The 13,746-nt window shown below is 33.8% G+C and overlaps 1 protein-coding gene across 1 annotated transcript in view; it reads left to right on the forward strand.

The window, feature by feature from the left end:
• The window catches only part of LOC143255418 (uncharacterized), a 73,936-nt gene that overhangs the window by 612 nt on the left and 59,578 nt on the right, over positions 1-13,746 (forward strand). The window lies entirely within an intron of this gene.

Raw genomic sequence — 13,746 nt, forward strand, 5'->3', positions numbered from 1 at the left:
ACAAATGACCAATTTGCAGACTAAGCTGTTTCGACTTTACATGGAAAATAAAATATCTACATTACTGGCTTATAGGGATTTTAGTCTCCATGTAAAGTCCAAACAGCTTAGTGGTCATTAGCTGAATCAAGTGATATGTCCACCTCTATCTTGTTTAGTTCCTTTTTTAACTTCAGTAGCCACACCTACATAACATTTTTATTTATCGATAAATTTTCTTTAAACTTGTTCTTCGAGGTGTGATCCTTTCTCAGTGCAAGTTACATGTGTTTATTTTCCCCTTTATTAAATGGGAGGGCGGGAGAAAGAAGGAGGATACTCGACTTTAAAATTTTGATCACACTGGTTACAATCAGTTCCAAGGTATGACTTTGTATTAAATAGACACACAAATGACTGAAGTCTCAGTTAAGAAAATTATGCAGCTAAGTTACAGTTATCAAACATTTGGCCAGAACGTGACATCACACTTCCTTTGATAATGCCTGCAAAGTTTAAACCTATATGAGAATGGACAACCTTATTTCACTATTAACTATTCCTGCTGTCGAATGAAAAGAGAACAAGGAAGGACTAACTGTTAAAGAAACACCTTAATTGAGTATTTTAATAAGAATCTGTGAGTCAGTCTTTAGTCAACGAGAGTCTAAGCCTTAAATTATTTAATAAAGTAAATAATGACCAAAACTAAAGAGTAGTTTTATATTTAATCAGTGTAATTATCTTATTTTAAAAGTATAGTGTATTAGGATCTAAAAGAGACTTACGGTCAGCAATATTATTTTATGTGGGTTTTTTCAATCTGAATAATAACCCGCACACTTCGAACCGAATCAAATCTTCGGCACATGAAAAGTACAAAAATAAATAATAACATAATTCTAAATTTTACAAGGACTTAATTTTAACAATTTACTAGTAATATTGACATTAAAATCTTGGTTAAGACAATTGGATAAAGTATTGATAATTAAACCAATTAAAAGCAAGAGTTCAAGAGAAAAGTTCAGAATAGAAATTATAATCGGGTGAACTATAAAAAATTATAATCTCCTTTTTTCAGTTCTTTAAAGCAATGATTTTCAACTACTTTTAACTCAGGACAAATATGTAGAAATGGTATTTGTCTGGAATTAAAAACAAAGCTATATAATGGACTATTTGTGTTCTGTCCACCATGGGTATCGAAACCGGTTTCTAGCAATGCAGGTCCGCAGACACTGCTATGCCACTGATGGTAGACACTAGAGTCCAGTCACAACCCAGTAAGTAGTTTTAGTGCAATACACACCTAATTATGTTAGTTAGTTATCACCATTAGATTCCATCTAGGAACATAGGGCCGCAATCGCTTGCAGATTCTTCAACAAGTATTTAAGTGAGTAGGTTGTTAGCCCACTGCACCGAGCCGTCCCTAATTTAGAGGAAAGGCAGCTAGTCATCACTACCCACCTCCAACTCTTGGGCTACTCTTTTACCAACGAATAGTAGGATTGACCGTCACATTATAACGCCCCCACGGCTGGGAGGGCGAGCATGTTTGGCGCGACGCGGGCGCGAACCCGCGACCCTCGGATTGCGAGTCGCACGCCTTACGCGCTTGGCCATGCCAAGCACACACACCTAATAACTAAAGAATTATCACTGTTCAGAGTCTAATCGTGACCTTAGTAGGTGTTTCAAATACTTGATTTTTTAGGATTGGTTTATTTATACCAGAAGCCGGCCTCTTAAGCGGGTGTATAAGTAGAGTATACTGTGTTTACTTGTCATATTACAATTATTTAGAACTTTGTTTTCATGTAATGGACGTATAACTTCATGTTTTGGAAGCACTTGGAAATTATTTGCACTTAGTGTGAATATAGTTAAACACTTTCTACAATATCAAATTTATATTTTACACTAATATCTCGGGTTCTGTAGGTAAGTACAATTCGGTAGACCGATTTTGAATGTTTGATACCCATTATGTTAATATAAAAAACATTAAAATTCCAAGATGGTATAAGGTTATCAGATCTTCTCTGAAGGTTTGTTTTAAGGGTTATTTATGTTCTACAGTATCTTTAATATAATTAAGTTTTATAAAAGCCCAGTAAAAATTCGACCTTTGGATCTTAGCCATTGACATAGTAGCATTCATCATGCTCAGATTTCTCTAAGTGGTTGTTGATGAGGGCTATATATGCACGTTTACAAAATTGTGATTCGCAAGTAAAGGACGAGTCAATACACACGCTAGCACTATGCTTAGGAAGCAGTTCAAAAACAAATACACAGATTTTTGCTAAACAAGTAGAAACACAGAAACATCACATAAAAAAATACTTCCAAAATATAAACAAAAGCATTTAATACATAATTGGAAAATCTAACTGCTTGAATATTAAAATGCAATGGCTGCTCGAGACTTAATGATCTTAGCAGTCAACTTAAAGTTAATATAGTAAGTAATGACTTTCCATTTCTACTCGAACTACCAAGTAAATATATTAGGAGGTGGAAATATTTTATATCAATGCAGTATGGGCGAACAATGTATAAAAAGCAGTGACACGTGATTTTTTTTTGTTTATGTATTATTTTTATTCCCCAGGTGGTCTAATCGACATAAAAGTAAACTGGTGCTCTAAGATTATAATATATTTATTTTATGGCTACACGTATAGACTTTGAGAAGTAAGAACAATGTTGATCCAAACATAAATATCTAATGACAAGTAATTCATTAATTATGTTCGTGTTTGTAAGGTTCGTGAGCTGTAATACTACTATAGTACTTCTTCACAAAAAGAAAAGAATAGTGTTCGTTAAGCCTAAAACGATCCAGAAATAAAATGTTTACTATACATAAACTGTGGATAATTGTACATTTAGCAGCTGCAGCTTACTACAATGTAACAACTGATTTTGTTTGTTTCTTGTGAAGCCCAGAAACTGCACAATAATCTGTTTCAGCTGTGTCCACCACAAGCATCAAAACTAAGTTGTTGCATTGTAAACCTTTAACCACTGAAACCTAAAATCATGTTCTCCCGTTTCGTTGACTGTAAAGTACATCTGCTAGCTAGATACACATTTTTCCGTGTATATAATAGACGTCAGAACTTGGATGATAGTTTTACTGACACGAGCTCTAACCTGCCTTTCAACAGTATCAACAAGTACTTTCCTAGGTAATAATTTTATTCATAGATTTTTCATATTATAGAAAGTTTTTGAAAGGATTTGTTTTATTTGTTACGACGAAGGATAAGAGCTAGCTAGCTAATGTTATCCCTGAATTAAGTGTTTAGTTACTAATTGTTACATCGAAGGGTAAGAGCTAGCTAGCTAATGTTACCCCTGAATTAAGTGTTTAGTTGTTAATGTTGTCTTTTTCTTTTAGTTTACGTTGTAGATACAATGTTGTTGTCTTTTGTTTTCGTTTTTAAAAAAAACGTCAAAGGGAGTTTTATTTTAGTATTCTGTAACAGTATTATACTGGTTAATAGCGGAATCCTAAATATTCTGTAACAATATTGTATTGGTTGATAAAGAATCCTAAGTATGTTATAACAATATTACATTGGTTGATAACGGGATCCTAACTGTGCTGTAGAAAAATTGTTTTGGTTGATAACGAGACACTTTCAACATGGATACGTTTTGATCCAATGGTAGAACTCTTAATTATAAAGTTGGTAAGCCAGGTTCCATGAACATTAAGATTAACTACATCACGAAAGTGACAGTCAATCTCTTAGCTTGGTGATGAGTGTTGGAGTTCTGTTAGCCAGCTTTCTTTCTTCCCTTTGGTCAGTGGTTCAGATTTACGGATGACAAGAAATAGCCTTAGTAAATTTATCATGAATATACAACAACTTCCCGATAAATAAGCTAGAACATTACGATCGTACTAGGTGAAAGTAACCTCTCTTCATCGTGATCCTAAAGATCAAAAAATTAATTAGTTGTTTCGATCAAAACTTTAAGACAGGTAAGAACAATTGAGAAATACTTTCAGCGAGTCTTTCCATAATATTTTTATGAAAACATTAATAAGATAATTATACAGAGATATAAACAAGAATAGTTTCTCTACAGCTGTGGAAATATGTATATATACATATATAGGCACACACATATTTCAAGAAAATCTTTCGAAAAGAATAATATAGTAAATGTATTTCATTGTATTGTATTTATGTACATTTTGGATTACATCTGCTTAGTGTCTTAAAGCGTATGTATTTAACATTTTACGATAAATGCTTGTGTTATTCACATGTATACGTAATAAACCTGTTATTTAAAAATGTTTTCGAATTCGAAACTACACTGGAAATAAATTTAAATATACTTTTAGTCTTTTTAAATGGAAAAAAAAACGTGTTGATTTGTTAAAAAAATTTACAGAAAGCATGACGTCAAATATTTTATTTTATATTTTACTTCTTGGAGAAGCATTCTTTTTTCCCATCTTGTTGATTGGCTTTGCAACCAGCTTTCCAAAACACGTGGCGTAGTTGTCAGAGAGCAGATACTTATCAGAAAGTCAAACGTTCGAATCCGAAATATTCCGCTGATTATGCTCTGCATTTGTAGTTTTAGATGTGGTTATAAAAGTGATAGTCAGTCCCAATATATCATTGTAATATGCGTATGGACTGGCTGCCCTCGTTCAAATTTAGTAACAGTTATTCATGAACTTTGGGGACCTCTGACCTCACCATTTATTCTGTGTGTCACAACCAATGCTGTTTATTTTGTAAATGCCATATACCTTCCATGGTAGGCAGTTACTATAGATCTAGCTTCAATACTTTCTAGCTATATTCAAAGGATAAAAAACAGTTAAAATATATTACTTTCATTGACGCGTACTTCTCGAATTTGCCATAGAAAAGTCATTCTGAGATATATACATGGTCAATCAGCGAACTCAGGTACTAAAACAAATAAAACAGCCTTATTCGTCACTAACATTATTATAATAAAAAGCAAACAGTTGATATGAAACAAATAGTCAACCGTTTTTTACTGTAATAACTACATTTCCTGAACGATCTCACACGCAAACGTCGGAAGTTAAGCATAGACTTCATTGTATATCTAAAAACAATGTAAACACAACATCAGATCAAACAAATATTATATGTAGAATCTTATTTTCAGCTGCTTTGGTTGTTCGGTATTCCACGCAGAAAAATCACAACTTCTAAACATTTATAAACCTACTTCACAAAATTACGCTGATGAGCAAACAAAGAGTCAGATTAGCGATAAATCTTGTAAATTCGCTTTGTTAAGACCCTTCATTACTGTAAGAAACCCTAGGTAATGACCATCTGGTTATTCATCTCACCAACCAAGATCTCCCAGTCTTTGTTGAATCAGCTCCGTATCCACCGCCTATCGATCGTATGAGCAACTAGAAAATTTCACTATAATTATTGAGCTATAAGAATCTACACTGATTCCGGTTCCTTCACCAAATATCGATTGCGGATAACCATGCTCTTTTCTCTGTTTATCTGTAATTATTAGTTGCTTTGCTTTGGTAAGTTATAGTCAAAGGCATCTTTTTATGTAACTAAACGTAAATAATCTTCAAAGTGTAACAGTTTTATCTTTACAAGAAAGTACATTCATATTTCCACACGACATATTAAGGTATGGTACAGAAATTGCATATTAAATTGTACGTGTGAATACACATGGAAATATAAGATATCATGCTAAGCATTGACTGTTTTACTTATTGTTCGCGGCCCGGCATGGCCAAATGTGTTAAGGCGTTCGACTCGTAATCCGAAGGTCGCGGGTTCGAATCCCAGTCGCACAAAATGCTCGCCCTCTCAGCCGTGGGGGCGTTATAATGTTATGGGCAATCCCACTATTCGTTGGTAAAAGAGTAGCCCAAGAGTTGGCGGTAGATGGTGATGACTAGCTGCCTTTCCTCTAGTCTTACAATGCTAAAATAGGAACGGTTAGCGTAGATAGCCCTCGAGTAGCTTTGCGCGAAATTCAAGACAAACTTATTGTTTGTTACTTCTTAAAGTGGTTTAAAAGTGATAATTTAAAGTATAATAGTATTATGCTATAAAGTAGGATGAAAAAAAAGGCATAAAACCCATTTCATTAAGTCCCTTTTTCGTATTAAACATATTTCTATGAGAAATGTCAATACAATTTGGTATTTTTCTATCTACTGTAATAAGAATTCGAGAAATTTCGAATTGCGAGGATTTTAACGGTACATAGTCTAGTAGGGGAAAACTTGTAACGATGGTAAGACTGGTGAGTTCCATCATAATAATCTTAACAACGTAATGAGACGTTTCCTCTCACAACAAGAAAAGTCAACAAACAGTAGAGTACCTGTACGCACTGTCAGAATTAAGTGAGACAAATTGTTCATATTAGTTTATCCTACACAGTCGAAATGCACTGGTGAAACAAAATAAACCCATCGTTTGCCGAGCTTTGTTCTTTTTCCTACCACAGAAATGACGGTTTGATTACTGTTTAAGTAATCTAGTATCCGGAACCTGCTATATTACAGCACATATCAGATGCCTTTTTTTTTTAACCTCAGCAAACTCACATTTTGACGTTTCACTTGACATGACTCTCTAGGGGTTGACAGAGATCTCAGACTTGCCACACTGAAACTGGGATTTCAAAAAGTAAAGTCAACCAGAACAAAAGAACTACAGTTCATCATACATTTTTTTAATGACACGAGTGAAATATTTTAACTTTGACACGTGGAAGAACTTGAGGAAAATAAGCAGACTTTGAAATACTCATTTCACGAACTTTGTAATACTCATTTCACGAAACCATTTGTAGTTTCTGTTCCATTGTGAGTCATGTGATACATGCTTCCAGACTAGAGATAATCTGTAGAGCAAAAGGTAACGTAAAGCTTGCAACGCCGTTTATAAAAATATCTTATCTATTCTGGCCAACCAACACCTAACGTCATGGGATTATCTAGGCTAATGAGAACATTTCCAAAACAAAACAACAACAACAAAAAATAAAAACATTCTCAGAAGAAGCTGAACTACCTATTTCCTGTAGGAAATGTTACCTTCAATTGTACATAGTCTATAGTAGTCCATTCTTTGTTTTTGTTCTGTGTTTTTTACAGCTTTCTATGGGCTCAGCGCATCGTTTTACACACAATATGAAGTTTATTTTATAAATTTATAAATGAAGAAAATATAAAAAAGGTCAGTAAATATGAGAACAAAGGTGTGTCACCACATCTTCTCTACACTTTAAAATTACTGCATTTTGCATAATTTTTGTTTCTTGTAAAACCAAACAAACACCAGACAAACTGAGCAGAATATTAAAGAAAGAACTTCTTTACTAGTTTTTAAGACTCATAACGTAGATTAAGTAAACTTGTACACGGACTTTTATTTAGATACTTTTATTCACGATCTTTTGGCCCTATTAACACTTAGTTCATAAAATCTGAAAAAAAGCACATTTCTTATGAAAGTTTTTTAAGAAAAACAGTTGTAATTTTATACGTATTGGCTACTGCGTAATTGACTAACCATAATTTAATTTTCACAATTTCAAACAGAAGGTGTGCGTTTCTCGAATTTCCATATCATGCACTTAGCATACAAAGTAACTTCTTAGTGGACGGTCAAAGGTATATAGCAGACAAAACCAGAACAGAAATCGTTTAAAATTCATGAAGTTCAATATTACACACACGGATTTTTCGGTAATGCAAATAACCAGTGAAGATACATTCGCTTTGAGAATGACTAAGCTAATCTTAGTGAAAAGTATATATCTGAGACATTCATCAAAGCTATACAAGAGCTATCGTCACTTATTGGCCGGTCTTGATTACCAAACTGTTATAGTCTTGGGTACCTACCTGTTATTGTCTTGTTTATCCACATGTTATAGTCTTGTCTACGTACAAGTGATTATTTTGGCTATCTACTTGTTGTAGTCTTGTATACCTACATACTACAGTCTTGTCTATCTAACTGTTATTGTTTTGTCTACCTATATATTATAATCTGATCTAATGTTATTTACATTATTAAACAATGTTTCGACTATTTTCAATTTTCTGTTATAGACATATATTCATCAAACGTAATGCTTGATAAAAGTAAAAACTGTCTAAACTATTCATTGGTAATTAAAATATTACTATGCAAGAGTCGAATTTACTTCCCTGAGATGTTTTCCACGTGACAAGAGCACATTTCACGCTGACACACGTATCAGCTGTCTGGTACTGTTGTAGCAACTAACTCCTAGAGAGAGACATTTGAACGAAGATCGAAAAATTATGTGTTGGGTAAAACCGTACAAGTGAAACATGCATACGTACAATATTGACTTAAAGTATCACTTTTTAAATTAATGAATTGTTTGCTCACTAAATAATACCGGAACAAACTGTAGCAATTAATTTACTAAAACAAAACAGTAAAGGTTCGTAGTTTGATGGTGTGTGTGTGTGAGTCTTGCGCAAAGCTACACGAGAGCTATCTGAGCTAGCTGTCGTTAATTTAGCAATGTAAGACTAAAGGGAAGGCAGTTAGTGATCACCAACCGCCGCCAACTCTTGGGCTGCTATTTTACCCACTGCTGACAGGGCAAGCATGTTTTGTGTCATGAGGATTCGAAACCGCGCCCCTCACCACCCTATCCACCTGGTCTTGCCGGTCTGACAGTAAAAGACGTCTTTAAAGTATAGGATGTTTGAATATATATTTTTTATTTATTATATTAATATAGGTATAAAGGCGTTCCTTTATATTGGTTTATTTTGGGTTTAAGTTGTTGTATAAGTAAGGCTTCTTTAATTTTACGTTTGTTTATGTTTGTTTCTTTATTTAGTATTTGAGTGTTTTCTACGGTTATGTTGTGTTTATTTGACTTGCAGTGTTCGAAAACGTGTGAAGGTGACTTTTTTATGTTCTTTGAATCTGGTTTCCATTTTTCTACTTGTTTCTCCAATATAGAAGTCGTGGCAGTTATCACATTGTATTTTATAAATAATGTTGGTGTGGTGTTTGTCAGTGTAGTTTTTACATAGTATAGACCTCAGTTTTGTGCCGGGTTTTTTGAATAAATTTGGTATTAATTGGAATGTCATATTTTGTGACTAATTTTTGCCAAATGTTGGTTATTTGTTTGCTGATGTCGGGAATATATGGTATACAGCAGTATATGGTTTCGTGGTTTTTTGATTCGTGAGCTGTATTTACTTTAGTTGGTTGATTTTGCTTTCTGTCTAGGTGTGTGCGTATAATGTTTTCTACGGTTTGTGGAGGAAACTTATTGATGTTGGTGAAGTATTGTTTTATTTTGTCTAATTCATCGTTAATTTTATCTGGTGAGCATAGTTTTATGGCTGTGTTTATTTGGTTTCTTAGTATGTTGAGTTTTTGTTTTGTTTCATGTGCTGAGTCCCAAGGAATGTATAGTCCAGTGTGGGTGATTTTTCGGTGGATTTCTGTTTGAAATTGTGTATCAGTTCTTGTAATTTTGAGGTTAAGAAATGATATTTGATTGTTTTCTTCCTGTTCACATGTGAAGTTGATGTTGGGATGTATAGAGTTAATGTGATTGAAAAAATTAAGTATGTGTTCTGTAGATTTGAATCCTGCTACCGTGTCATCTACATATCTATACCAGTATAGTGGTGGTTGTAATGCTGTGTTAATTGCTTGTGTTTCAACTTGTGTCATAAAAATATTGGCTAGAACTGGTGATACTGGGTTGCCCATGCTTAGGCCATTTGTTTGTATATAGTTTTGGTCGTTGAACATGAAGTTTGTCTTTATCGTGGTGAATTCTATGAGGGTTGCTAACTGGTTACTGGGAATTTCTATAGTTGGGTTAGGGTCTCGGATATAGAGTTCTAAGGCTATCTTGCAGGCTTCAGTGGTTGGAACTTCTGTAAAGAGGGATATAACATCGAAACTGGCCATTAAGGCTTTATGATTAAGTTGATTTAGATTAGACTTCAAATTAAAAGAGTCTTTGATGAATGAGCTGGCTGATGTTACATATTTGGAGAATGCCCATGCTATGTATTTACCAAGATTGTAATTAAACGATTCATATGTGGACATTATTGGTCGTAATGGACAATCTGGTTTATGAGGTTTGGGGATACCGTATATTTGCGGTGTGCGTGAGTCGGTTTTACGTAGGTAGGAATAAAGTGTTTGTGAAATTGTGTTGGCTTTTTTCATTTGTAGTAGTAATTTGTTCAGTTGCGTCTCGTGTGTCTTTGTTGGATTTGTGTGTATTGGTTTAAATTTGTTCGTGTCTGATAGGATGTTATTCATTTTTTGGATGTATTCATTCGTGTTCATTATGACTATAGCGTTACCTTTATCTGCTTTTAGAATTTTTATGTTTTTGTCTTGTTTTAGGTTTTTTATGCAATTAATGTCTCTTTTTGTAAGGTTGTTTTTCAGTTTTCTGTTTTGTGAAATTATGTTGATGGTTTTGTGAGAAAATTCTTTGAAAAAATCGTTTAAGATGTTGTTTTTAGGTGTTTCTGGAAAATATAAATTTGTAATTTTACCTGGGAAGGTTGGCTGTTGGATGTCAATAAAATTATCTAAGTTGTCTTCTTTCTGTTGGTTGTTTTTGGTTGTTTCCTTGTTTTTGTTCTCTGTAGAAAGTATCACAAGTCTCCTGGCTAGGTCTTCTAAACATGTTTTGATTTCTATGGTTGGAATGTACCTAGGTGCTATAGCGAAGTTGAGTCCTTTGTTAAGTAGATGTATCTCGTCTGTGTTTAATTGACGGTCGGATCTGTTAATTATGAGGTTAGTCAACGGTTTGTCGTTTTGGTGTCTTTTCTGTTGTTTGCATCTTAGTTTTTCTAGTTTTTTGTTGTGGCAGATCTTTTTGTCTCTGTCGTTTTAGTATTGATTTGGTTTATGTTTCGTTCTATAAGTCCGTAAATCTCTGGTTTAATGCAGCATGCCAGTTGATGGTCTAGATTCATTTTTTGTTTTTGTAAGTCATGTAGTTCTTTGTATTTTGTGTTCAACACGGCTTTCAGTAGTTTTTTTCTGTAAATTTTGGATAATGTTTGTGTATGTATTAAAATTTTTTGAAAATTTTACCTTTACAAAATTAGGGGTTAGTTGTTCTTTTCTACATTGTTGAATAAAATAAATGTCATTTGTCTGCTTGTTTTTGAAAGTGTCAGTATTAATTTAGTTAGAATGTGTTCTTCACGATAAACCTCTATACTTCAATACTTGTTTACAAATAATAATCTGACGATTCAAAAGAATTAAACATAATAAAATTTAAGGTTTCACCGTGAAATCTTTAAATATATTTTAATATACTCTAGACTTTATATGTTAAATATACTTTAATATACTCTAAACTTTAAACGTTAAATATACTTTAGACTTTACTTTATACCTTCCACTGCTGTTATATTCACAAAAACTAAAAGAAATCTACAAAGACGATTCAGTATTTGTGTTCAACTTTCTAGGTAGTTAAACTAATAATCACAGTCAATTAGCGTGCTCTATAAATATTTGGGTCTTCCTATGTAGGTTACAATTACATGCGGAAATTTCATATATTCTTATTGTATAATTTACATTGAGCAATGTATTCAATGCAGGTGGCATATATGTTATGATTTAGGTATTTCTTCCTTGTATTCAAGGTAATACTTCTACATATATGGTATTTGCAATAATATCATTGTGTTTGTTTACTGGTATTCTTAGCTACGGATCATTGTAAGTTCTAGTACAATCGACTGGTGAATCTCTTCTTTTAGGAAAAAAACCCGTTGAAACTGGTCTTAAATGGCAGGATTTAACTCAATAGAAACACGTTATTCAAAGCATAACACCATATCTCATGCTACAGCACCTATACCGATATACTATATCTTCAACATCTCAGGGTTATTTCGCAATATAGAACCTACAACGGCATACCTATATCGTTAACGGCCGAAGCTCATTTCTAAAAATTTGAGAGATCAGTGAGAGAAATAAAGTGTAATTCACTTCCCTGGATCACAAAGTTTCCTGTTTACTACTCCGCGTGGCCCGGCATAGCCAAGCGTGTTAAGGCGTGCGACTCGTAATCTGAGGGGCGCGGGTTCGCATCCCTGTCGCGCCAAACATGCTCGCCCTTTCAGCCGTGGGGGCGTTATAATGGTACGGTCAATCCCACTATTCGTTGGTAAAAGAGTAGCCTAAGAATTGGCGTGGGTGGTGATGACTAGCTGCCTTTCCTCTAGTCTTAAACTGCTAAATTAGGGACGGCTAGCACAGATAGCCCTCGAGTAGCTTTGTGAGAAATTCAAAACAAACAAATTACTACTTCGCTCTAGCGGTACTTTTGAATTATACGAGTTCTGTTTATATTCGTAATGATCCAATCGGCTCATTTAGCGTGTTTGAAACCACATCTTAGTCTTTTTTTGATGGCTTCAATAAACTTATTAATTATGTATTTTAGTGTCGTCAGATTTTCTTTATTAAACGATAGATATACTTCCAATATTGGACTAATATTCTCACATTATACATGTATGTGTAGTACACATAAATATTCTAGTCAGAGTGTTACCACATGAATAATTAAAATTTCATTTGATTTCTAAACCATTATAATGTAGTGTAGATATGGCATAGACAACGCAAATACTCACTCAACACAAAGTGAAACGAGCACACGACAAACAATCTTTGAAATTTCCGCTTCGGCGACTGTCTGTCTGTCCAAGCTCTAGCAACCATTCCCTCAAATATTGTTGGGGACATATTCTTTAGTGGTTAAGGATGTGTTGTTTTTTTGTTGCTAAATCGTTATCTACGATTCAGCTGAAATACCGATTTCAAAACTCTAGTCCTGGCGTTGTTGCTCTGTTATCGATTCGGTTAGCACTCGTCTTCGTGTATAAGATTACACTAATCTATCTATAGCTACGCTGCTCACAACAATAAAAAGGGGCGATATCCTCTGGTTTCACCCAGATTTAATAAGCATCTAGTATATACGCATGAACATCTGTTTATTATTGAATTAAGTTACTTTATTATTTGGTTGCAGATTTAACAGATCTTTTGAAGCACGCAGTAGGAATAAATATGAAAGTTGGTTTTCATTTAGTGTTAAAATACTTTGTGTGAAATGTTAAAGTATCGTATTCTAAATATTAAAAATATGTCAAATTAAAGAACACATAGGGTTTAGCTATCCATACCTAAACCTGTCTCTACATTCAAAACAAGTGTTTTTTTCTTCTCATGCATAGATGTACGTCTATTCTACAGAAAGAATTAAGCACGGACAGCAGTTCTTTTTACTGACCTTAACCTTATTTTATAGCAGCTATTTTTTGTTATTTTACAGTAAAAATCAATGTAGTTTGTTATTCACGAAATTTTATTTATGCAGAACAACTTCTATAATGGGCCTTTATATGAACAGATAGAAAGAAATCCAAAAAGATTATCAAGGAAACCCCACAGTTACATGATTATATTTTAAGATTTTCAAAAAAATAAAAAGATTCATCAAGGATACACCGAGAACGTTTTCTTAAGGAACGTTCCTCTCGGTGAACTCAGGAGACAGCCCGATATGGCTTTGCTATATGATAAAAACAGAAACACAATTCTTAAGGAATGTTCCTCTCGGTGGACTCAGGAGACAGCCCGATACGGCTTTGCTATATGATAAAAACACAAACACAAT

This window comes from Tachypleus tridentatus, chromosome 7 (genome assembly GCF_004210375.1).
Source record: "Tachypleus tridentatus isolate NWPU-2018 chromosome 7, ASM421037v1, whole genome shotgun sequence".
Classification (NCBI taxonomy): domain Eukaryota; kingdom Metazoa; phylum Arthropoda; class Merostomata; order Xiphosura; family Limulidae; genus Tachypleus; species Tachypleus tridentatus.